General features: G+C 44.4%; 2 pseudogenes; both read left to right on the forward strand.

Annotated features, from left to right (window-relative positions):
- Window positions 1-21,409, forward strand: part of LOC121170138 — a 114,765-nt pseudogene extending 93,356 nt beyond the window's left edge.
- A 1,102-nt stretch (window positions 21,410-22,511) lies between these two features.
- LOC121171008 lies at window positions 22,512-23,580 on the forward strand (annotated as a pseudogene).
- Window positions 23,581-23,791: the final 211 nt, after the last annotated feature.

Here is a 23,791-nt window from a genome sequence, read left to right on the forward strand (position 1 = left end):
CAGGGTCCCCAAAGCGAGGTATGTTCCAAGGGTCCTGCTCAAGTGGTTTCGATAGCTCAACAGTTCTGAGTTACTGCCAGTCTCACCATTCCAAGCATGATAAAGTCTCCACGGGCTGATATAATATACCTTAGAGTCTCCGTTTGCCGAGAATTTCACTGCCAACACTTGGCTAGGGAAGTTGATTAATTTGTTATGTTCTCTTTCATGGTACCAAGTGTCCTCTACAGGCTCCAATGTACTTCCATATCCTCCATGTGTATGCTGTTCACTGCTCCATGTGAGCCACTGTGGAGGCTCAGCTTTGAAACATGCACGCCACAGTCAGGCCATGGAATCTGCAATTCTTTTCATGGTTGGGGTTGAGTTCCACAGTTCAGTTGGGGAGCTCTCCAAAGAAACCTTGTCTGAGGTGGTCCCAGACCTGATTCTTCTGTGTGCTTGCCAGTGCAGGGTCTGGCACAGACCATCACCACAATCAGCCTATGCATATGCTGGTCGTTGCAATTTCTGGATCAGTTCTGCTTCCAGCCCTCATCTTCTCCACAAATCAATGGGTGCTGAAGCCCAGCCAGATTCTGTCAACCCCACACTTGTGCCTCACACAAACCAATAGGAGCTGAAGCCTAGTTGGAGGGATACTGTTCTTTGTACTTTCTTAGGAGTGATAACAAATCCTTGTTGTTGTAAATTTTCTTGGAACATACCATAGGCTTTTTGTAGCATGTCAACATAGGCAGCAGAAAGTAAAACATCATTCATATAATGAATAAAATAAACACTTGGAAATGTTTTGGAAATAGGATTTATAGCCGTTGCAACAAAGTATTGACACATTGTAGGTGAATTAGTCGTGCACTAGGGGAGCACTATATTGATTTTATTTAAGAGGTTACTTACTGTAAAAGCCAGAACTGAAAGGACCAATCTGGGCCTATCAGTCTCATGGATAAAAATATTATACAAACAGTCCTTGAGCTCTAACGCTGTAAGTTCCCAATTCTCAGGAACTGTAGGAGATGTAAGACCAGGCTGTAATGGTCATAGTAATCAGAGTGGCATATACATTTCGTAAATCAATTCACAGTCTCCACTTTCTCGACTTCTTTTTTGTTGTTGTTATTTTTAAATATTTATTTTGAAATTTTATTTCTTCTTATTATTATTATCATTTTATGATACAGTTCCTTAGGCCCTGGGCTTTCCTTTTCCCCTCCCCAATCTCATCCCCCCTCACTGGGGATCCCTATATTACTATAGTATAGTTCTACATAAACCGTCATATGATCATCATTGCGGGCATGGACAATGGCAGAGAGTCTAACATCCTATTATCAAAATATAGTAAACAGTTTCATTGGGAGTCCATCGTTGCTTCGTGAGTAGAGATGCATACTGTATTTTATCTTCACATCTGGATATGATAGTCTCTATTACACAGTTACTACACATCCCCTTAAATGAAAAGCCACAAAACAAAATCAATTACAGGAAGAAAAAAGAAATTAACAACGACACGAAGTTAAATAACATGCTACTGAATGACTAATGTGTCGCTGAAGAAAAGAAAATCAAACCTTCCTAAAGAAAATGATGTTACGACGATGTTCTATGATTATACAGTAACCCCGACTTCTTTTTAATAACAAACACAGGGAAATTCCAGGGGAGAAAGAAAGTTTTTTGTGTGTCCCTTTACTAATTGCTCTTGTACTAATTCTGTAAGAACCTGCAATTTCTCTTGATTTAGGGGCCATCGAAAAGTCAGTCCATACCAGTGTATCAGACTTCCATTGTATTTTAACAGGCTCAATTGTCTCAACAGTCCCTATGAAAAACCCAAATCCTGGCGATGCGAGTTAGCAGATGGACTAAGCAGCTCAATAGTTTCTTCCTGATATTTTCCTAAGCCTTTCCCCCTTTCGTATCCACATGTAACCATGATATATTCCACCATGGGTGGATACTTTTATTGGGGGGGTGTTGGTAAATAAAGTTGTGCATTGGTTTGCTGAAAGAAATCTCATCCTCACAAATCTGAACTTCAGTAATTAGAGGATGGATCACTGCCTGTATGTCATCAGGCCCCACACAATGCAATTTATGACTGCTGAGCCACACTTGAGAATGGCTTTTTCCTCCCAAGCCGATTAACCCTATAGTAGCCTCCTGCAGAGGCCTGTTTTCAGGCCATTCACTTTCCCTAATGATAGACACATCAGCTCCAGTGTCAAAACCCAGTAAAAGTCCCTCCTTGTATTACCAAATCAAAGCAGTAGTTTTTCAGACTCATGGAGAATAATGCTGAGGGCAATGACAGCACCTGTGCTGCCACATTGCACATGACACTTTTTTTTTTTTTTCTTTTCAAGGGAGGACTTAGGGTAACAACAGAAGCTGTGCAATGTTACCTCCCTTTTTAACAGTCATCACAACAGCAATTTCACCAGTGTAATCTTCATCAATTATTTCTCTCTCTATATATATAGTAATGCCCTTTGAATACAGCCTGCTTCGACCTAAAATCAGACCCACCACCCCAGAGCAAATGGGTGAATAACATCCTAGAGAAATCTATGGACACAGAAAAGGATGTATGGTCAGATCATAGGGACCAAGCAGAGCAATAGCAACGCTACCCGTAGTGGCTTTGGACAATTCCATAATATTCCTGTTCCTTAATTTTGACTGGGTGCCAGCGACTGGCCTCCCAGAAGTTTGCTGTGGTGGTGGTATCTGGGTCCTAGGATCCAAATTAGGAGCAGACAGGAGATTTCCATCCTTATCATACTTAGAGTCGCGTTTTATTAGCCAAGTGATTAGCTATCTTGCATTGAGAACATAAGCCTAGTTGAGAAATGTTTATACTCTTGTCCCCTCTCACTTCTTGCCAATCAGAGGCTATAAAAGGGGCATGACATTGTCTTTTAAAATGTCTGGGCTTGCCACAATTAAAACATTTGGCTCTCTGTTTTTTATTAATAGATAGCATCTCCACGCAGCAATTCTGGACTTAGGATAAAGAGTACCAACATTTCGACACAATCTCAGATAATCCATTAAATTTCCCTCCTCCTTTTGAGGCTTTATAATGCTCTGGCAGTCCGAATTTTATCATAGGCCAACTGCCTGGCCTGAACAATAGAGTTTGTAAATCAGTGCCACATACTTGTTTCTCTATGGCATCCTTAATCCATCCCACAAAATCCAAATCAGGTTCCTCTGGACCTTGTAAAATTTTTGGATACTGCCAAAATGATCAGATCACACATGAATTTTTCCCAAGCCTTTAAATTTACTTTTCGGGTGTGTCAAATAGCACAGGGCCAATATTAGCAGCTCGATGTGCCACATTGGCCCATACACCATTGCTTGTAAGCATATCAATAGTTACTCCAATTTTCCTATCCTGCTGACAAAACTGAGTTTTCCCTAGCTTCATCACCAAGCCACATTTGCCATTGTATAAACTGTGATTTTGACAACACCATTTTTGCTACAAGATAAAAATCATAATGAATCCATTTACCATGATCACTCCTGCTTGAAAGAAGCTCATAACAAAAAAGGAGAATTTGGTCCATAATTAGAACATGCTTTTTTAAAAATTGGACATAATGTTAAGATCAAATCCTGATCACACATTACCCTCATGCTGATTGATGGTAACAGGAACGATTAATCTTAAATTATGCGGCCGGGGCACCACAACAGTGTGAAGGCTGATCCGCAAAATGCACCTTCTGAACTTGTTTGCACTCTGTACCCTGGGGTGCTGTCTCTTTTCCATCCTTTCATCATCAGATGTAATCGTTAACTCTTGGAAAGAACTTTCCTCCCACTCCTCAGTATCACTAGAGGGTAGTAGGGGATAAGGATCTGGAAAGAGCAGCGCAGTCAGCTTAAGGCCTTCATTTTCTCTCTCAGTTTCAGGAGTGAGCTGCATTAATGCGTTTACTTTTATTTCTCGATTCTTATTGCACGCTGGGAAAAACTCCCGTTTAACCTTCTCTATTTCTTTTCAAGTTTGTTCATCCAGCTCGCATTCATACAGAGTCCTCAGTGGCTTTTTCTAAATTTTACAGCTTTTACCCCACTAATAATAAGAAGCGCAACTCAGAACAAAGCAAAATTTATTAAAAATTGGACCAGAAGATGTATATTTTTCCTATCTGTTTTTAAAATATTAAAATACTTCACTCTCTCCCAGACTCTTAAGTCTAAGTTCCTTCATCAGGCAACCAAGGATTATGTTCTAACATAGTGTCCCAGCACTGCTGCAGTTGTGCCTTTGAAAACCACACTGAAGTTCTGCTCCAAAAACTGATGAAGCAGCTCAATGTAGAGAATATACTTCCCCTTTTCTACTTTTTGCCCCATTCCATTCCTGCTTACCTCCTGCAAGGACTGTTATACATTTATTTTTTCTTCTTACTTCAGTCCCATATTGTAGTGTCAGTTAACAAGTTTACCTTTCAGGTTCCTGCAGAAGAGATGCAACCAAAAAGAAATGAGGGACAGTACTTTCTTAGGCAATTGACAAAGTTTATTTCCAGGGTTCTACTTTATATATATTCAGCAAAGCAACAATTCAAATATAGCTCAGCTCAGACATTGCTTACAATGATCAGGATTGATACACAAAATGTGACGTATGTGTAAGCAGGGAATTCCAGGGGAGAAAACGAGGCACCAGGATCAAAGAACTATTGGTGTGATTTATTGTGAGACATTGCTTGAATCTAGGATAATTGGTTAACTAAGCACAGATGTTTGCTACATATTTGGAAAGCATGAAAGCACATGGAAGGACTGACTGGGGGCAGGAGTGCAATCTGGGAGAGAGGCACACTGCTCTACTTACAGGAATCTCTTCTCAGTCCCACAGGCCTCTGCTGTCCCAGATACCACATTGGATGTATTCCGACAATCAGGCTTATAAGCAGCTATAACAGAAACTCAACTGTGTCATTTTTCTTTGAATGCCCAAAGAGGCACTGTGTTGAAATGAAGTATATTGAACATACCACAAAAACCAAGCTTGTAGATGCTGACTCGGTGTGCAAAAAACTCCACATACAGAGAGAATTTCAGCATAAAAGTGATTTTCAGCTACCACTGAAAACAAATGCACTGACACAATATACTTCTGAATGTGCAAGTTACATCTAGGGAAATCAGCATGGTGGTGAATTGCATAATCCAGATATTACAGCAGAGGTGTTTTACTGGCAAAACAAACCCATTTGGGTCACTGCCTTCACATACCATCGGGCTTATAAGCATCTCTCCCAGAAACCTAGTTTGGTCACATCTTCACTAATAACCACAGAGTCCAAAGTACTGAAATGAAACAAATTGTGCACCCAGCACAAATGAAGGTTTTAGCTCAATGCCATATGATTTCACATAAAAGAAAATTTAAGGACACAAAGAGATTTTCAGCTAACATTCAAACCAACTGTTCTGTCACCACATACATCTGAACATGCAGGTAACACCTAGTGTATACAGCATGTTGGTGAATATGGTAAGTCCAAAAGATGCAGCACAGGTGTACTAATGGTATAACAACTGCCCTTGGGTCACAAAGTACACATATCATCAGCTTTACAAGCAGCTCACTAGAAACCCAATATTATCATTTTGTCAAATGACCATAGAGTACTTCTATTGAAATGAAGAATATTGAGCAACAAACACAAAACCAAGGTTGCAAATTTGGCAAAACACACAATGCACTGTACACAGAAAGAGAACTTCAGTGCTAAAATGGTTTTTAGCTAGCATTCAAAATAACTGCTATTGAACCACATACTGTGAGACCTAGGGAACACAGCATGGTGGTGAATTGCGTAAGAACAAAAGAGAAAGCACAGGTGTTCTAAATGCAGGAGAACTCCACTGGGTTCATTAAGATCAAACATCATCAGGAATACAAGATTTCTTATGTAAATCCACTTTTTTCACTTGTCTTCTGATGCCCATAGAGCAAATTGTATTGAAAAGAAGCACGTTGTGCAGAACACACAAACCAAGGTGTAGATTCTCAAACGACGCGCTACAACCTCGACATGCAGAAAAAAACTTCAGGTTACAAGTTATTTTCAGCTAACATTATAAACAACTGCTGTAACCCAATACCTAATGTATCCAGCATGTCAGAGAATGGCATATCCAGAAGAAAAATCACAGGTGTTCTACTAGAAGAACAATTCAATTTGGCTCACTAACTTCACATACCATCAGGCTAACAAGAAGCTCTCCCAGAAATGCAGGTTTGTTCCTTCTCGTCTAATGCTCATAGAGAGCACTTAAATGAAGTGAAGCATGTTGAGCACCCCCACACTAACCAAGTTTGCAGGTTTCATTCAACACTGTGCGAATTATACAATAAAGAGAAATTCAGCACACAATCTATTTTCAGGTAACATTCAACATGACTGATCTTGCAGCACGTACTGCTGAATGCGCAAGTTGCACTTAGTGTATTCAACTTGTTGGTGAATGGCACAAGTCCAAAAGATACAATAGAGGTGTTCTACTGTCAGAACAACTCCATTTGGGTCACTACCTACACATACCATCAAGTTTACCAGCAGCTCTCACCTAAACCCAGTTTTGTCACCTTTTTCTAATGTCCAAGTAGTGCATTATATTGAAATGAAGAATGTTGTGCACCCCACACAAACCAAGGTCATAATTTTTGGCTTGATATTCTGTACACTTCACAAATGAAGAGAAACTAAGCTCCTAAACCATTTTTATCCAGCATTCAAAACAACTGCAACTGCAAAAGATACTACTGAACATGCATGTGTTCTACTGGCATAACAATTCCATTTGGGTCACTAACTTCAAATACCCTGAAGCTTACAAGTAGCTCTCACAGAAACTCACTTTTCTCACTTTTCATCTTAGGCCCATGGAGAGCACTATATTGAAATGAAACATCTTTTTCACAACACACAATCCAACATTGTAGAATTTTGAACACTGTGAACACCACAACCCAAGAAAATGTCAGACTGCAAGGGATTTTCAGCCAGCATCCAAAACATCAGAATTGGCAACACATACACCTTAATGTGCATGTGGCACCAAGTGTATTCAGCATGGTAGTGAATGGCATAGTCTACAAGACACAGTGCAGGTGTTTAGTGCAAGAAAAACTCCATTTGGGACAATATGTCACATACCATCAGGTTTAGGAATAGATCACACAAAAGGTACTTTGGTCACTTTCCAGCTACTGCCCAGAGAACATACTGCATTGACATTAAGTATGTTCAGCACAACTCACAATCCAAGATTGTAGATTCTCGCTCAATATGCAACGAACACCACACTAAGAGAGGACTTCACCACACAGGCAATTTTCAGCTATAATTAAAACAATTGTGGCGGCACCACATGCTTATGAATATGCATGTCACACCTAGGGAACTCAGTATGTTGGTGAAAGGCAGAATCCAAAAATGTACAGCAGAGATGTTGCACTGGCAGAACAACTGCATTTGGGTCACTAATGTCACATACACTAATTATTATGAGCAGTTATCACGGAAACCAAGCTTTGTCACTTTTTGTCTAATACCCATAGGGTTGAAACTGTTGAATTCAAGCTTGTTGAGCACCACACACAACAAGGTTGTAGATTCTAAAATTGCAACAAACTCCACCACCAGAGAGACCTTCAGACAAGCAATTTTTAGCTAGCATTTTAAATAACAGCCATGGCATCACATAATTCTAAATGTGAAAGTGACACCTAGATATTCAGCAGGTCGATGAATGGAACAATTATAGAAGATACGGTACAGGGGCTCTACTGGCAGAAAAAATATATATATTTTAGTCACTAAGGTCACATATTTTCAGGGTTACAAGCAATTTTTACAGAAATACACTTTTCTAACTTCTCCTCCAATGCCCATAGAGTGTACTGTGTTGAAACAAATTATGTTAAGCAGAACACAAATACCAAGGTTTTAGATGATTGCTCAACACCCTACAAACTCCACATACAGAGAAAAGTTCAGCAACCAAGCAATTTTCAGCTAGCATTCCAAGCAATGGCTCTGGAAGCACATATTCCTGAACGTGCATGTGACAGCTAGGGAACTGAGCATGTAGGTGAATCGCATAGCCTAGAAGATACATACAGGCGTTTAACTGTTAGAACAACTGATTTGAATCCCTAACTTTGCATATCAAGAGGATTATAAACGGCTGTTATGAAAATCCACTTTTGCCAGTTCTCTTCTAATGCCAAGTGATCATAGTCATTAGAAATGAAGCATGTTGATTTTACTACAGAAACCAAGGTTCCAGATTTTTGCTCAATACCCAGGGAGTAAACATATGAAGAGCACTGCAATACCCAAGCAATTTTCAGCTATCATTTGTAATGACTGCTATGGCATCACATACTGATGAATGCACATGTGACACACAGGGAAATAAGCATGAATGTGAAAAGCATAGCACAGAAGATACAGCACAGGTGTTCTATTGCCAGAACAAGTCCATTTGGTTCACTACCATCACAAAGCATCAATTTACAAGAAGCTCTCACAGAAACACAGTTTCGTCAATTTTTGTCAAATGGCAATAGAGGCACTATGGTGAAATGAATCATGTGGAGCACAATACTCAAACAAACGCTGTATAGTCTTGAGCAATCAAGTACATACTCCACATACAAAGACAGCTTCATATTGTAAACAATTTTCAGTTGTCATTGAAAACAACTGCTCTGCCACCACATACTGCAGAATATGCATGTGACAGTTAAGGAACTCAGTGTGTTGGTGAATGGCATAGTCTCGAAGGAGCAGCACAGGTGTTCCAGTGGCGGAACTACTCCATTTGGGTCATTAACTTCACATACCATCATGCTTACAAGCAGTTCTCCCGGAAACCCAGATGTGTCGATTGTTTTTTTCCTAATGCTCACAGAGCACACTGTATTTAAGTGAAGCAAGTTGAGCACAACCAAAAATCAAGGTTTTAGATTCTTGCTCAATGTACCTAGAACTCCACATGCAGAGAGAGTTCCAGTGTCCAAGCAATTTTCAGCTACCCTTCAGAACAACTGCTCTGGCAAAACATACTGGTGAATGTGCATGTGACATGTAGAATGTTGGTGAATGGCATAGTCTGAAAAAACAACACACACATGTTCTACTGGCAGAACAACTCCATTTGGGTCACTAACTTCACATACCTTCAGCCTGACAAGCAGCTCTCCTGGAAATCCCCCCCTCCTTTTTTTTTCCAGTTTTCCTCTAGAACACATAGAGCTCTGTGTTGAAATGAAGCATATTTTGCACTCCCCACACACCAAGGTTGTAGATTCTCACTCAACAAATTATAAACTACACATCCAGAGAGAACTTCAGAGCCTAGGTGATTATCAGCTAGGATTGAAAACAACTGTTTTGGCACCACATATTGCTGAATGTGAATGTGATACTCCTTGGAAATGAAACCATTACCTTTCAAAATTCATTGGAGAGAGGATCAACCAATATGGACAGAACAATGGCCTTTAAGTAATGAAAAACTTGAAGCTGCTACTCAATTAGTAGAAGAACAACTTAAACAAGGACATATTGAGCCTTCCACATCTCCTAGTAACTCTCATTTTTGTTATTAAAAAAACCTCTGGTAAGTGGCAGTTACTTACTGACCTTAGGACAGTTAACTCTTCTATGTATCCTATCAGAGCCTTATCACCGGATTTACTTCAAACTTCATTGATTCCTATGGACTGGCATATTATGGTTATTGATTTACAGGACTGCTTTTTTTTTACCATTCCTGTTCACTCTGATGATTGTGAAAGATTTGCATTTTCTTTGACATTTTTAAATAATGTCGGTCACCATATTCACTATCAGTTAGTTGTTTTGCCTCAGGGGATGATGTTTTCTCCTACTATGTGTCTAATGTATATTTCCACCATTCTATAACCCATTAAACATCAGTTTTCTGAATTATTATTTCTCTATTTTATGGACGATATTTTGCTCACCTCTCTCAAGGCCGGAATTCTTAATCACGTTTTAACTGTACCTATCAATCACTTTTACCACTTATGGCCTTAAACGACTATCTTGTTCATTATCTAGGACAAACTCTGAAATGTCATTTTATTAAATCCCAGTAGTTTCAGATACACAGAGATTATCACAAAATGCTTAATGACTTTAAAAACTTTTAGGTTGTGAGGCTCAGGGGCAAAGAGGTCACTATGCCAATAAGATGGGGACTAACAGTCCAGGTCACTGGCGGGCAAGATGGCAGCCAAGGACAGAGCCCTGAGTGTGAACCAGGGCAGAAGTCGCATTGTTTCAGAGAAATACTGATTGGTCAGGGCCATCTTGCTCACTTACCCCTGGCCTATGGGAGATGGCTTCCACAGTCATTCTCCTAGTAATTGGCTCCTAGTTTCTCCCCTCCTGGAACTCCTGAAATTCCTGGCCTGAGGCTATCCCTTACCGTATATAAGAAACTGAATTTCCCCAATAAATCAGAACTGCTTAGACAGAACCCCTGTCCATATGTTTGTCTCTTGCACATCCCAGGAGGCTGGGTGGCAGGCAGCAGGTTCACCTCCTCCGGCAATGGGGTACTAAAGGAATCTGTGGGGGAGATCCCACATTAGGTGATATAAATTGGCTCAGACCTTTCTTCGGGATGCCTACCTATGCCCTTCACAATTTGTTTTCTACTTTTCAAGGTGATTCCTCACTTAACAGTCCACTAATTTCCATTCCTGGGGCCAAGCATGAATTTCCAGTAGTAGAAAATGCCATTAAAAATAGCCTTCTGGGCCCAGCACAGTGGCCGAGCAGCTAAAGTCCTTGCCTTGCACATGCTGGGATCCCATATGGGTGCCAGTTCTAATCCCAGCAGCTCCACTTCCCATCCAGCTCCCTGCTTGTGACCTGGCAAAGTGGTTCAGGATGGCCTGAAGCCTTGGGACCCTTTAGCTGCATGTGGGAGATGTTGAAGAAGTTCCTTGCTCCTTGCTTTGGATCAGCACAGCATCAGCTGTTGCAGTCTTTGTGGAGTGAATCATTGGAAGGAAGATCTTTCTCTCTGTCTCTACTCTCTGTATATCTGACTTTCCAACAAAATAAATAAAATCTTTAAAAAATAACCTTATTACTACAATGGATTTGTCCCAAACTATTGAGTTTTTAATTATTAGTACTCAGGATTATCTGACTGGGACAGTGGCTCAGGATAATCTCCCATTGGAGTGGATTTATACCAAACATTACTTCAGGAAAACTTTGATGATGTATAAATATATTGTGCCTGCACTGATTCAACAGATAGACTGCACAGCTGACATCTTACAGGCTTTGATTCTCATTACATTATAAATGTCTTTTAATAAACAACAACTTAATTTTTTGTTTACCACCAATGAACCTATTCAAATAGCTTTGTTCTCATATTTTGGGTAAATTTTATACCATCTTCTTGCAGGAAAAATGTGTGATTTTTTAAAAAGAACTCATGTTGTTTTCAACTCTATTATTTCTCAAAGTTCACTATCCTTAGCTGATAATGTATTTATTGATGGGATAAAGAATGGCAAAAGTGCTTTTTTGGACAGCTAAACAATATAAGGTATTTTATACTTGTTATCATTCTGCTCAACAAAATAAGTTATTTGCTCTTATCAAAACACTGAAATATTCCTCCAGCTCTATTAATATCATTGCCTATTCTGCCTATGTGGTTCTGATAACTATATGGATTCCAACCTCTGTTATTTCTAACTATAAGGAACCTTTATAAACTTCATATCTACAATTGCAAACCTTAAATAGACAGAAAAATCCACCTCTTTTAATTACCTATATTCACCCAAATTTGGGATTACTAGGACCCCTAGTACAGGGAAATGGCAATGTAGATGCTTTCCTTTGCCTCAGCAGAGGAAGAACTTAAAGCCTTACATATTAACACCAGAGGGCTACATATAAAATATAAAATTCCCTATTGACAAGCCGAACAGATTATTAAAATATGCCTTATCTGTAGACCTTTGCACTTAAGCTGTCTACCACAAGGAACCAATCCTTGAGGATTACAACCTAACAAACTATGGCAGATGGACATTTATGTTCCTTTATTCAGCCATTCCAGTTTTATTCATGTTTGTGTTGATGATTGCTCTTCTTTTATTTTGGGCTGTGACATTACTAGGAGGGAAAAAAAAAATCCTTCCATGTAGTCCAACAGTTGTTAGAATGCCCTGCAGTTATGTGAATTTCCGCACAAATAAAAACAGACAATGGCCCTGTCTATCTCAGTCATAAACTCCATCCTTTTCTTGAATTTTACAAAACTCAACATTTAACTGGCATTAACATAATCCTCAAGGACAAGGTATAACTGAGCACATTCATGGAATCCTAAAGTTACAAATTAAAAAGTTAAATAGTTGGAATGTCTACCCTGAAACAGATGACTGTACTTATGTGTGTATAGTAAAAGGATTTAATTCACCGAATACAATATTCATGCCAACTCTTTTCATTATTAATTTTTAAACCTCCCTCAAGGAGATATTTTATCTAAAGCAGAGAAACACTTTTTAGACTAGGAAGGAACAGGTCCTTTAAATCAATCATTATGGATAAAAATTACACTGACATCAGAATGGGAGAAGGGGCTCCTCCTAATGAAATGCAAACAATATGCTTATGCTTCCACAGAGGAGTGCTCAATCTTTTGGCTCCCACTCCACTGTGTTTAGCTTTGAGAAGAAGGAGGATACTTTGCCAATAAAAACGGAACACCAGAAATGTGTTCTTGACAATCCTAATAATAATTGGGAATCTGAAGACCACCAGGAAATGGAAAGGTTCTTGGACTCCTACCACTTACCAAAACTTAGCCCAAAGGCAACAAAAGACCTGAACATATCTATAACCAAGGCAAGGATTGATTCACGGATTAAAGATCTCCCAACAAAGAAAAGTCCAAGTCCAGAGAGTTTCACTGCAGAATTCTACAAAATATTTCAAGCAGAGCTAATCCCAATCTTCTACAAACTCTTCAAAACGGAAAAGGAAGCAACCCTTCCAAACTCATTCTATGAAGCCAATATCACCTTAATCCCAAAATCGGATAGAGAATTAACAGAGAAGGAAAACTACAGACCGATCTCCCTGATGAACATTGATGCTAAGGTCCTCAACAAAATCCTAGCCAATAGAATTGAAAAAAAAAAAAATCAGACAGATCATTCATCCAGATCAAGTATGAATTCATCCCTGGAATGCAGGGATGGTTCAATACAAATCCAAAAATATAATCCATCACATCCAAAAACTGAAAAACAAAAATCATATAATAGTATCAATAGATGCAGAAAAAGCTTTCGACAAACTCCAACACCTCTTCATGCTAAAAACTCTAACCAAGATAGGCATAGAAGGAAGAATCCACAACATAATCAAAGCAATATATGAAAAAACCAATGCCAGCATCATACTGAATGGAGACAAACTGGAACCCTTCCCACTGCCATCTGGGACAAGACAAGGATGTCCACTATCACCACTACTATTAAACATACTACTAGAAGTACTTGCAGAGGCTATAAGACAAGAAAAAGAATTCAAAGGAATTCAAATGGGAAATGAAGAAGTCAAACTTTTACTATTTCCAGATGACATGATCCTATACGTAGAAGAACCAAGAGACTCAGTACAGAGAATGCTAGAACTTATACAAGAGTTTGGCAGAGTGGCAGGGTAAAAAATAAATGAACAAAAATCAACAGCCATATTTTATGCAAACAGCCCCAAGATGGAAAATGATCTAGGAATAAGCCTAACTAAAAATGTAGAAGACTTCTTTGAAGAAAACTACAAAAAACTGAAAAAGAAATTAAAGAAGACCTGAAAAGATGGAGAAACATACCATGCTCCTGGTATTCAAAAGAATATGTACATTCAGCACAATCCCAATCAAATTACCCAAAACATTCTTCATACAACTGGAAAGAATGATACAAGGGTTCATCTGGAAACACAAAAAAACCACGAATACCTAGAAACATCCTGAAGAATAGGAAGTTAACCAGGGAAATCATAATTACAGACCTCTGGACATACTATAGGGCAGTGGTTATAAAAACAGCCTGGTACTGGCACAATGATATGCCTACCCCTAAACTTAATCCTAAGCCTAAGCATAACCGTTACTTTACCCTAAACCTAAGGCTAACCCTAACCCTAAGACTAACTAAGCCAATGTAAGCCTAACTGTACCGCTAATCATATACCTCACTATAGCCCTAACCTTAACCTTAACCCTAACCCTAACCCTAACAAAAACATAAACCTATCCCTGTCTGTAGCCCTAAACCTAACCCTTACCCTAAAACTAGCTCTAAACAAAGCCTAAATTTAGGCTTAGCACTAAGCCTAAATTGTCTAACTCCTGACCTAACCCTAACCCGAATCCAAATCTAACTGTAACCCTAAGGCTAACACTCACCATAAACTTAACCCTAATCCTAACCCTAAGTGTAAGCCTGACCTAAATCTACCATAACTCTGAGCAGAAGTGTAATCCTAACCCTAACCAGAACCCAAACCCTAACCCAAACCTGAACACTAAGTTTAACCCTAACTCTAAGCCTAAGCATACTCCTAACCTTATCCCCAAACCTAACACCAAGCTTAAGAATAACCCTAACTGTAATCCTAACCCTTACCCCAAACCTAAACCTATTATAACTCAGCATAACCTAACTCTTACACTAAACTTAAACCTACCATAACCATAAGCCTAACCCTGACACTGAGCCTGACCCTGAACATAAACCTAAGCCTAAGTCTAATATTGATCCTGAGCCTGACCCTGGATGTAACACTAAATCTAACACTAAGCTCTGCCATAACCATAAACATAAATCTAACCCTAACATTAAAAATGAACCAATCCCAAAACGTTAAATAACACGTTTGCCTTAATTTGAGCTGAAAAGATGTCAATCTGGAAAATAGAACCTGTATATTGTAATATTATTAAAATCTCTGACAGCCTGTATCCAATGCAATAAGATAATGCGTTGTAATCTATAAAACAACAACTAATGTGAGTCAGACTGCTTATGATCTACATCAAAGAACTGTAAAACCTGAAACACTCTTAATACACTATGTTACTCCGTAATGAGGAGGGAATGCAGAGAAATCTTCTATCTCCCTAAAAAGTGTGAGGAAGATGTGAAATATAGCCTATCAGGATCAAATCTGGTAACTCATAGACAAGAGACTCGAGTTGGCACTAGACAATAGTAAAGCTACACAGGCATAAGGGGGGAATCAGGAGCGATCCTGACAGCCTCTTAACAGGAGGTCATGCGTATGGAGCAGGGGGGAGACCCCAGAGTGGAGCAGGTGGACAGGAGTAGGCTCATATCCCAACCCTGAAGACTCCCAGATCCACACCAAGGATTATCAGTACAGACACCAAGGACTACATCCCAACTGTCAAGGAGACCATGAGGAATAGGAGTGCCTTCAGAGGCTGAGAACTCTGAGGTCACCCACCCCCATCGGGAGCTTCCACAGGGAATGGAAGAAGTTCAAACTCTGCCGTGCAGAAACCAGCATCATCGGAACAACAATCAGGAGCCCTGAATGGTCTGCAGAAACGGGGTATTGGGGATTTCTCTGCACACCTCCTAAGAAAAAAAATGATCTGTACCTAAACTGATGACACATATCTTGCTAGAGTTATAAGCTAGTTCAGACCATCTGCAAAACAACCAAGTTCATCATAATAATGCTTCAACACTATAAACACCTAAATACTAACATGAAAATAGACACGAGACAGCTGAACAGTTATCTCTAGCCATTTTGAGGTGCATAGATCCCAGGTTGAATATAAACCAAAACTGAAATGTTTATGAAGAAGTCACAGGATGCAGTTAAGAACCTGCATTTTCCTATTAACATATTGGCTAATCAGTACCATGTCAATTAATGCCATAATGCTGTAAATTGGTTTTGATGTTATGTTGGGGCTTTTAATTGATTACGACGATACTTTGCTGGCTTTACCTTCAGACCAGAGATGGTCTCACCAAGAAATCGTTGAACTCACTAGGATAATAAGATGCTGGACTTTATGCTTGGTAAATACTTGCAATGAAAGTACCTCAACTGAATTTGAAGTGTGGTAATTTAACAAGGTGGAGAAAACCACCATGGGGAGAGGGTTTGGGGCGGGGTGGGGGGAATCCCAGTTCCTATAACACTCTGTCACATAATGCAATAAAATTAATAATAATAAAAAAAGATATTACAGCACGCCAAAACCAATATGAAGGCTTTGCCATTCATATTCAGTCAATAAATTAGAGATGATCGGGCCCGGCGCGGTGGCGCAAGTGGTTAAAGGTCCTCGCCTCGCACGCCCCAGGATCCCATATGGGCGCCGGTTCTAATCCCGGCAGCCCCGCTTCCCTTCCAGCTCCCTGCCTGTGGCCTGGGAAGGCAGTCGAGGACGGCCCAAGGCTTTGGGAACCTGCACCCACGTGGGAGACCCGGAAGAGGCTCCTGGCTTCAGATCGGCATAGTATCGGCCCATTGCGCTGACTTGGGGAGTGAATCATCTGACGGAAGATCTTCCTCTCTGTATCTCCTCTCTGTATATCTGTCTTTCCAATGAAAAAATAATAAAAATAAATCTTTTAAAAAAATAAATTAGAGATGATCCTAAAAAAAAAAAAAAAACTAATCTTAAATCTAACAATAAGCCATAGCCTAACACAAACCCTTAACCATCACACTAACACAAAGCATAAGCCTCACACTAATACTAAACATAAGCCCAAACCTAACCCTAACCATAACTTTAACCCTAAGACTATTTCTAAAAATAGCCCTAACCCTAACCCTAGGTCAAAGTCTAACATTAAACACAAAACCTAAAACTAACCCTAAAGCTAACCCAAACCATAACTCTAAGTCTAATCCTAAATCTAATCATAAAACTAAGCCTAAGCCTAACTCTCACCCTAACCCTTAACTCAAACCTAACCTTAACCCTCAGCCTATCCTTAACCTTAACCCTAACCCTAACACTATGCCGAAATTTAACTCTAAACCAACCCTAACCCTAAGCTTAACACTAACCCTAACCCTAAAATTAATCCTAATACTAAGCATAAGGCTATGACTAACCCTAATGGTAACCTTAGACATAACCCTAACCCTAAATCTCACACTGAGTCTGATTCTGAGGCTAAACCTAAGCCTAGGTCTAAGCCTAATCCTAAAACTGGCCCTAACCTTAGTCTTTGGTTTCAGATTAGCGTTAGGGTTGGGCTGAAGGTTAGAGTTAGGGTTGGATTAGGGTTAGGGGCAAGGTTAGGTTTAGGATTAGGATTCGTGTTAGTTTTAGGCGTATTTTTACACTTAGGCTGAGTCTCAGGGATAAGATTGTGCTTAGTGTTAGGGTTAGGGTTAGCATTAGATTGATTCTTATGGTTAGCATTATGGTTAGGCCTAGAATCCTAGACTCTTATTTAGTGGGAAAATAAATTCCTCAAAAAAAAAAAAATGGCAGCGGTGCCCAGCGGGCAGGGGCCTAGAAGCCAATAAGCTGGGTGGGCACCATGGGGTTGTGAAGGCTCCCCAGCCGCGGCTTCGGTTCAGGAGGATGGTCAGGGGCAGGAGGCAATGGCCAGGACAAAGGGCCCATGTGGTCCCCCAGCCCTGCCAGCCGGCAGGTACCTGCTCAGCATGGGGCTGGAGACCAGTTTATCCAGCAACCGGTTGCCTCACCCCAGCTCTGGAAGGAGCACCTTCTGCTCCATCATTGCTCAGCTAACAGAGGAGATCCAGCCACTATTAGAGACCACACTCAAGTCTAATTCTGTGTACGAGGACAGCGACATCAGGTTCACCTGCATTTTCACAGGCTACCAGGAGCCTGAGGTGACCTGTTACAAAGATGACACAGAGCTGGACCGCTACTGTGGCTTGCCAAAATACGAGATCATTCACCAAGGTAACTGCCACACACTACAGCTCTACAGGTGTCGAGAAGAAGATGCTGTCATCTACCAGGCCTCTGCCCGCAACACCAAGGGCATTGTGTCCTGCTGGGGGGTCCTGGAAGTAGGCACCATGACTGAGTACAAGATTCACCAGCATTGGTTCGCCAAACTGAAGCGCAAGCCTGCGGCCAAGATGCTGGAGACTGAGCAGAGCTGGAAGCACGGGAAGGAGGCTGGGGTGGGGGGGTGGGAACACCGATGTTCCGTGCAAGTGGTAGCTGAACAGAGGCGGGGCACCCAGCCCCTCCGCTCTGACTGTAAAGGTCAATGAGGAGCCCTGGCCTTGGCAGGAGGGAGATGACGAGTCTGGTCAGCACCCAGGCTTGGGCGTGATCACCAGTTGTCCTCCTGAAGAGCTGCTCACCAACGGGGAGGCCGCCTCTGAGAAGGGGGAAGATGCTGAGCATGGCCTGCTGATGTACATCTGTGAAGCCATGGAGCTGGGGCCCCACAGGGCCCCCAGGAAGCAGTCCCGGGCCAAAAAGAAAAAGAAAGAGGAGGAGTCCAAGCAAGGTCAGCGGAGGCCAGAGTCAGAGCAGGCAACCCAAGGCCAGCGCTCTTCAGAAAACTGTGTCCCTAGTCCCTGACCCGCCTAACTCTCCAGCAATGTAGGGATCCAGGGATACAGAGTAGGTCCACAGCCAGCCCAGAAGCAGAGCCCCTCAGGGCCCTTGGTCCTCCAGGACTGATAATTCTCCCTGAAGGGCATGTACTTGGAGAACACCTGGGCAGCCAAGCCTCAAGGGGAGGAAGTGTCCCAGGTCCCAAGTATCAAGGTACCCAGAGAGACTCTTTCAAGGAAGGCCAGAGATGAGAGGGTACCTGCTGCTCCTGGCCAGCCCGTGCCCTCCTTGGCCCCCCAGCTGACAAAATCTTTGAACAGGAAAAGATTTGCTCCTTCAAAGCCAAAAGCAGCCAAGAGGTACCCGGAGCAGCTTCTCTTCCTGGGTCTGGCCTGGCAGATAGGCCACAGGAGGGGCTGCCCCACAGCCTGGCTTCCACACACAGCTGTCCTGCTACTGTCTTGCCTGCTGTGGATCAGTCCCTGCTGAGTTCTGCCCCCACACTGCACCTGGGCCCAGGACCCCCTCCATAGGATCCCCCACCAGAAACCATGGCTCCCAGCGGTGAGGGAGCCTATGCCCAGACAGCCCCAAGGGAAGGGGGCACCTCAGGGCCCCGCAGCTGTGACCCTGGCTCCTCAGGGAACCCTTGGGCAAAGGTACAAGCAAAGAGCTGCTGCAGGCAGAGGCATCTACCCCATCCACTGTGGCCCCCAGTATGGAAGTGGCTGGGCTGAGTCCATGGACATTGAGGCACATTCTAGAATGTGTGGAGAACAACCACTTGCTGCAGAGTGCACAGAGCCTGCTCCTGAGCCTCTGCACCTCCCGCCACCTCACTGACCTCCTAGACCAAGAGGTACAGGCTGGCCAGTGGGCCCTGGCCACAGCTCAGGGCTCCTGTGCCCCAGGTCCCAGCCCCCTCACCATCCCTTCCATTGTGGTGGGGGAGGAGGGCACTGGGCAAGCATCAGCAGGAGACCATGAGGGGGAGGAGGAGGGGTCCCTTGAGGGACCAAGAGGGCTCCTGGGGCAGGCAGGGAAGCCAGAAGCCCCTGAGCAAGGACTGCTCCCATCAGGGGGCTGATCCCAGGAGGCCATCCCAGATAACAAGGTCCCAGGGGAGGATGTGGCAGAGCTGACCGCAGCCACCCCTGGGGAGCTGGCTCTGGGTGCCCCGAAGAAGCAGTTTCTCCCCAAGGTCAGGGCGTCAGGAGATGGGGAAGCAGTGAGGCCAAGGAGAGAGCCCTTCAGTGTCTCCACAGAGATCCCGGAAGAGCCTGGCACCTAGGTCCCCAGGGACTCCAGGCCGGGAGAGGCGTTCCTCCAATCAGGGTAGAAGGGTGAGCATGCTGGAGGTGCCCAGGATGAGGAGGAGCTGACCCTGGCCAACCCCCAGGCCAGTGGGCTGCACACAGAGCCGAGCCCAGAGGAAGGCAAGCAGGAAGTTCTGACCAAGCCCAGGTAAACCAGAGACCAGCTCAAAGCCTCCCAGATAATCCGGAAGATTTGGGTGGAACAGTTTCCTGAGGCCTCTGGCAGCCTGAAGCTCTGGTGTCAGTTCTTTAACATCTTCAGTGATTCAGTTTTGACATGGGCCAAGGACCAGTGCACTGTGGGTGAGGTGGGCAGGAGTGCATGGGACGAGGGCCCGGCGACCTTGGCCATCATGCAAGCATTGCCTGTGAACTGTGGCGTGTACCGATGCCCATCCACAACTAGTGTGGCGTGGCCTCCATGGACTTCTGCCTCAGCCCCAAGGTGCTGTCTGGATTCATCTCTAGAGAAGAAGGTGAAGTTGGAGAAGAGATTGAGATGGTCTCCTAAGGGCCTGGCAGATTCTGGCTGCTGAGGGGACAAGCTCTTCAGACGGCTGCTGAGTGAGGACCTTCGAGGGTGTGGACGCTGTTGTGGCCTTTGGAAGGCCTCCCAGGCCAAGGTCATCTATGGACTGAACCCTCTGTTTGAGTCTGGTGGCACATACATCATCAAGGTGCACAGTCTGCTGGTGTTTAGGCCCGTTAGTGAGACTTCTCTCCTGAGAAGGAACTACGACGTCACTATCCAGGGGGTGCAAGATGCAGAACACGAGCCAGGAGTAGTGCAAGATCTTTGTGGCTGAGGCCTGGCTGTGCTGGCTTCAGAGAAATGCCTGAGATCACCCCCCTGTACCTCATCTACCGGCCCGCCATCGCCATCCCATACACCACCCAGGAAGTAGACCTGGGCAGGCCTCTGGAGTCCTGCACAGGACCACCCACAACCACAAGCCTCCCTGAGGCAGTGCACAAGTGCCAGACCTTCCAGCACTGGCTGTATCAGTGGACAAATGGCAGCTTCCTGGTCACAGACCTGGCAGGAGTGGACTGGAAGATGATTGATGTGCAGATGACCACCACGCTGCACGAGTACCAAGGCCTCAAGCAGAGCTGCTACCCAGCCCTGTTGGACCAGTTTGCCTCCTCCCACCAGTGCAACAGCTACTGCGAGAGGCTGGGCCTCAAGTCCCTCAAGGGCCCCGAGGCCCACCTCCAGGCCAAGGCCATCTGCTGGCAGGAAGGGCAAGCTGAGTCCTCAGCCCCAGAAGAAAGTCCCTTTGAGTCCCCAGTGTGCCCGCAGGAGTGCCTCAAGCACCAAGGCCACCCTGCAGGTTTCAGAGGCAGCTGCCATCCAGTTCCTGGGACAGCCTCCCACCTAAGAAGGGAGCTGCAAGGCCCAGGGCATATGGTAGCCCCACCAGGATGCTGGGGGATTCCACGCAGCAGCAGATCCAACCGGAAACAGCTTGAACCAATGGAGACTTTCTCAGTATGGAACAAAATAGAGTGAGCAAGTGTGCGGCAGAGGCTCCAGCAGGGTCTCCCTGAGCCGCCGCTGCTCACTCAGCTCCTCATCTAACACCATAGGTGTGGGGCCCACAAGTCCTTGGCCTGGGCCAGGGCTGTTGTCACTCAGGGCTCCAGGTACATGACAAGTTTAGTCACCGCTGCTGGCCCCAGCCCCCTGCAGGCCTGGCCTGGTGACTCTCATGTGCCTTCTCCATCAGCAGCTGCCACGTTTGATTCACTGCATTCTCCTGCACTAACCTGTCCCTCAGCCCAGTGATGAACTTTTGGGCTCTTGCATGTGCTCTCTAATGATGCGTATTTCTCAGCACTCCCCAATTCCCACTCCCCACTGGCACACACATCCTTGGCCTGGACCCCAGCTGCAGCTGCACATGCCTCTGCCTGCTGCAGCTCTTTGCTTGTACCTTTGCCCAAGGGCTCCCCAATCCTGATCCCCCCAACATGCGGGTGAGGAACAGACCCCAGCCTTGACTGGCCTGTGTGCTCTGGCCCTGCTTTTCTTGGGGCCTCTGCCTGGGCCAAGGGCTGGCGTGAGGTTCACATCAATCATTGTAGCTCAAAAAAACGGGGTTGATGTGGAATCCCCTTGTACCCAAACTGAAGGATGTCCCAGGATGTTTACTTCCTGTCCTTCTCACTAGGGTAAAAGGCCTGGGGGCCAAGGCAGCAAGGTTCAGCCCATTGGTGCCCTCTGGTGGCAGGCCCTCTTTGTGCCTGCCCCTGCCATCAGCTGCAGCCTTGGACCCCCAGTAAGAGCAGCTCCCCAGGGATTTCTGCATAAGCCAGTGAGGGCAGCCCCTTGGGTTCCCCAGGAGTGCAACACCCCAAGGTCTGCAGTGGGGTGCATCTGGAGTGAGCCTGCCTCCCTGAGCCTGCCTCCCCTGGAATGCAACGAAGGCAGCAGTTATGCATTTGGGGGAGGGGGGGAAACGAAAAAAAATGAGGTGGGGAGCGACAGTAGGTGCAGCAACAGCCAGCAGAGCCATGGTTAAGGAATATGTAGGTTTTGCCGCTCTCCCCAGCCAGCTGCAATGCAAGTCCGTGAAGAAGGGGTTTGACTTCACACTCATGGTGGTAGGGGAGTCAGATCTGGGGAAATCCACCTGCATCAACAGTGTCTTCCACACCAATCTCTATGAGGAGCGGCAGGTGCAGGAAGTCAGTGCTTGCTTGACGCAAACACTGACCATCAAGCGCCAGGATGTCTAGATCGAACAGGGAGGCATAAAAGTGAAGCTGTGAAGATGTGGTGCATACATCTGCCTTTGGGGACGCGGTGGACTGCTCCGACTGCTGGCTGCCTATGGTGCACTATATTAAAGAGCAGTTTAAGCAGTATCTTAGGGAGGAGAGTAGCCTGAACCGCATGAACAACCAGGACTCCCCGAGTCCACTGCTGCCTCTACTTCATCTCGCCCTTTGGCTAGGGGCTCCAGCCCCTGGATGCAGTCTTCCTTCAGGCGGTGCACGAGAAAGTCAACACCATCCCAGTCATCAGCAAAGTAGACACTTTGCTGCGCCAGGAAACCTAGGCCCTCAAGCAGAAGATCCGGGATCAGTTGAAGGAGAAAGAGATCAGCATCTACCAGTTCCCAGATTGTGATTCAGATGAGAATGAAGGCTTCAAGAGGCAGGATGTAGAAATGAAGAGCAGCCTCCTCTTCACAGTCATGGGTTCCTGCGACGTGGTGAGAGATGGCAGGTCACAATCAGTGAGGGGACGCCACTACTTGTGGGGCACTGTGGAGGTGGAGAACCCACATGACTGAGATTTCTTGAACCTGCGACAGATGCTGGTGCAGGCACACCTGCAGGACTTGAAAGAAGTCATACAAGTCACTACAAGGGCTACCGGGCCCGCTGTCTCCAGAGCTTGGCCCAGCCTGGGGCACTGACCAACCATAGTAAGCTTTCCCGCCAGAGCACCACAGAAATCCCCCTGCCCATGCTGCCCCTGGCCTAGGCGGAGAAGTTGATCCGCGAGTAGGATGGAGAGCTGCACCTCATGCAGGAGATGCTGGAGAAGATGCAGGCCCAGATGCAGCAGAGCTAGGCTTCAGGCTAGCAGTTGGATGCTCTCTGAGGTACCCCGCCCGACTGGGCTCACCTGTGCTCTGCCTGCAGTTTGTCTCCAGTCCTATGCTGCCAGGCGCCTTAAGGGCTCTCCCAGAGTCCCGGAGTTTGGAGCCCCGCTCCATGCCCTGCCCCTGAGCTGCGGCCACGCCCCTCCTCCAGCCAACTCCTCCAGCTGCCCTGCGGCAAAA

The sequence above is a fragment of the Ochotona curzoniae genome, unplaced genomic scaffold (genome assembly GCF_017591425.1).
Source record: "Ochotona curzoniae isolate NIBS_2020 unplaced genomic scaffold, NIBS_Ocur_1.0 contig_1274, whole genome shotgun sequence".
NCBI classification, from domain to species: domain Eukaryota; kingdom Metazoa; phylum Chordata; class Mammalia; order Lagomorpha; family Ochotonidae; genus Ochotona; species Ochotona curzoniae.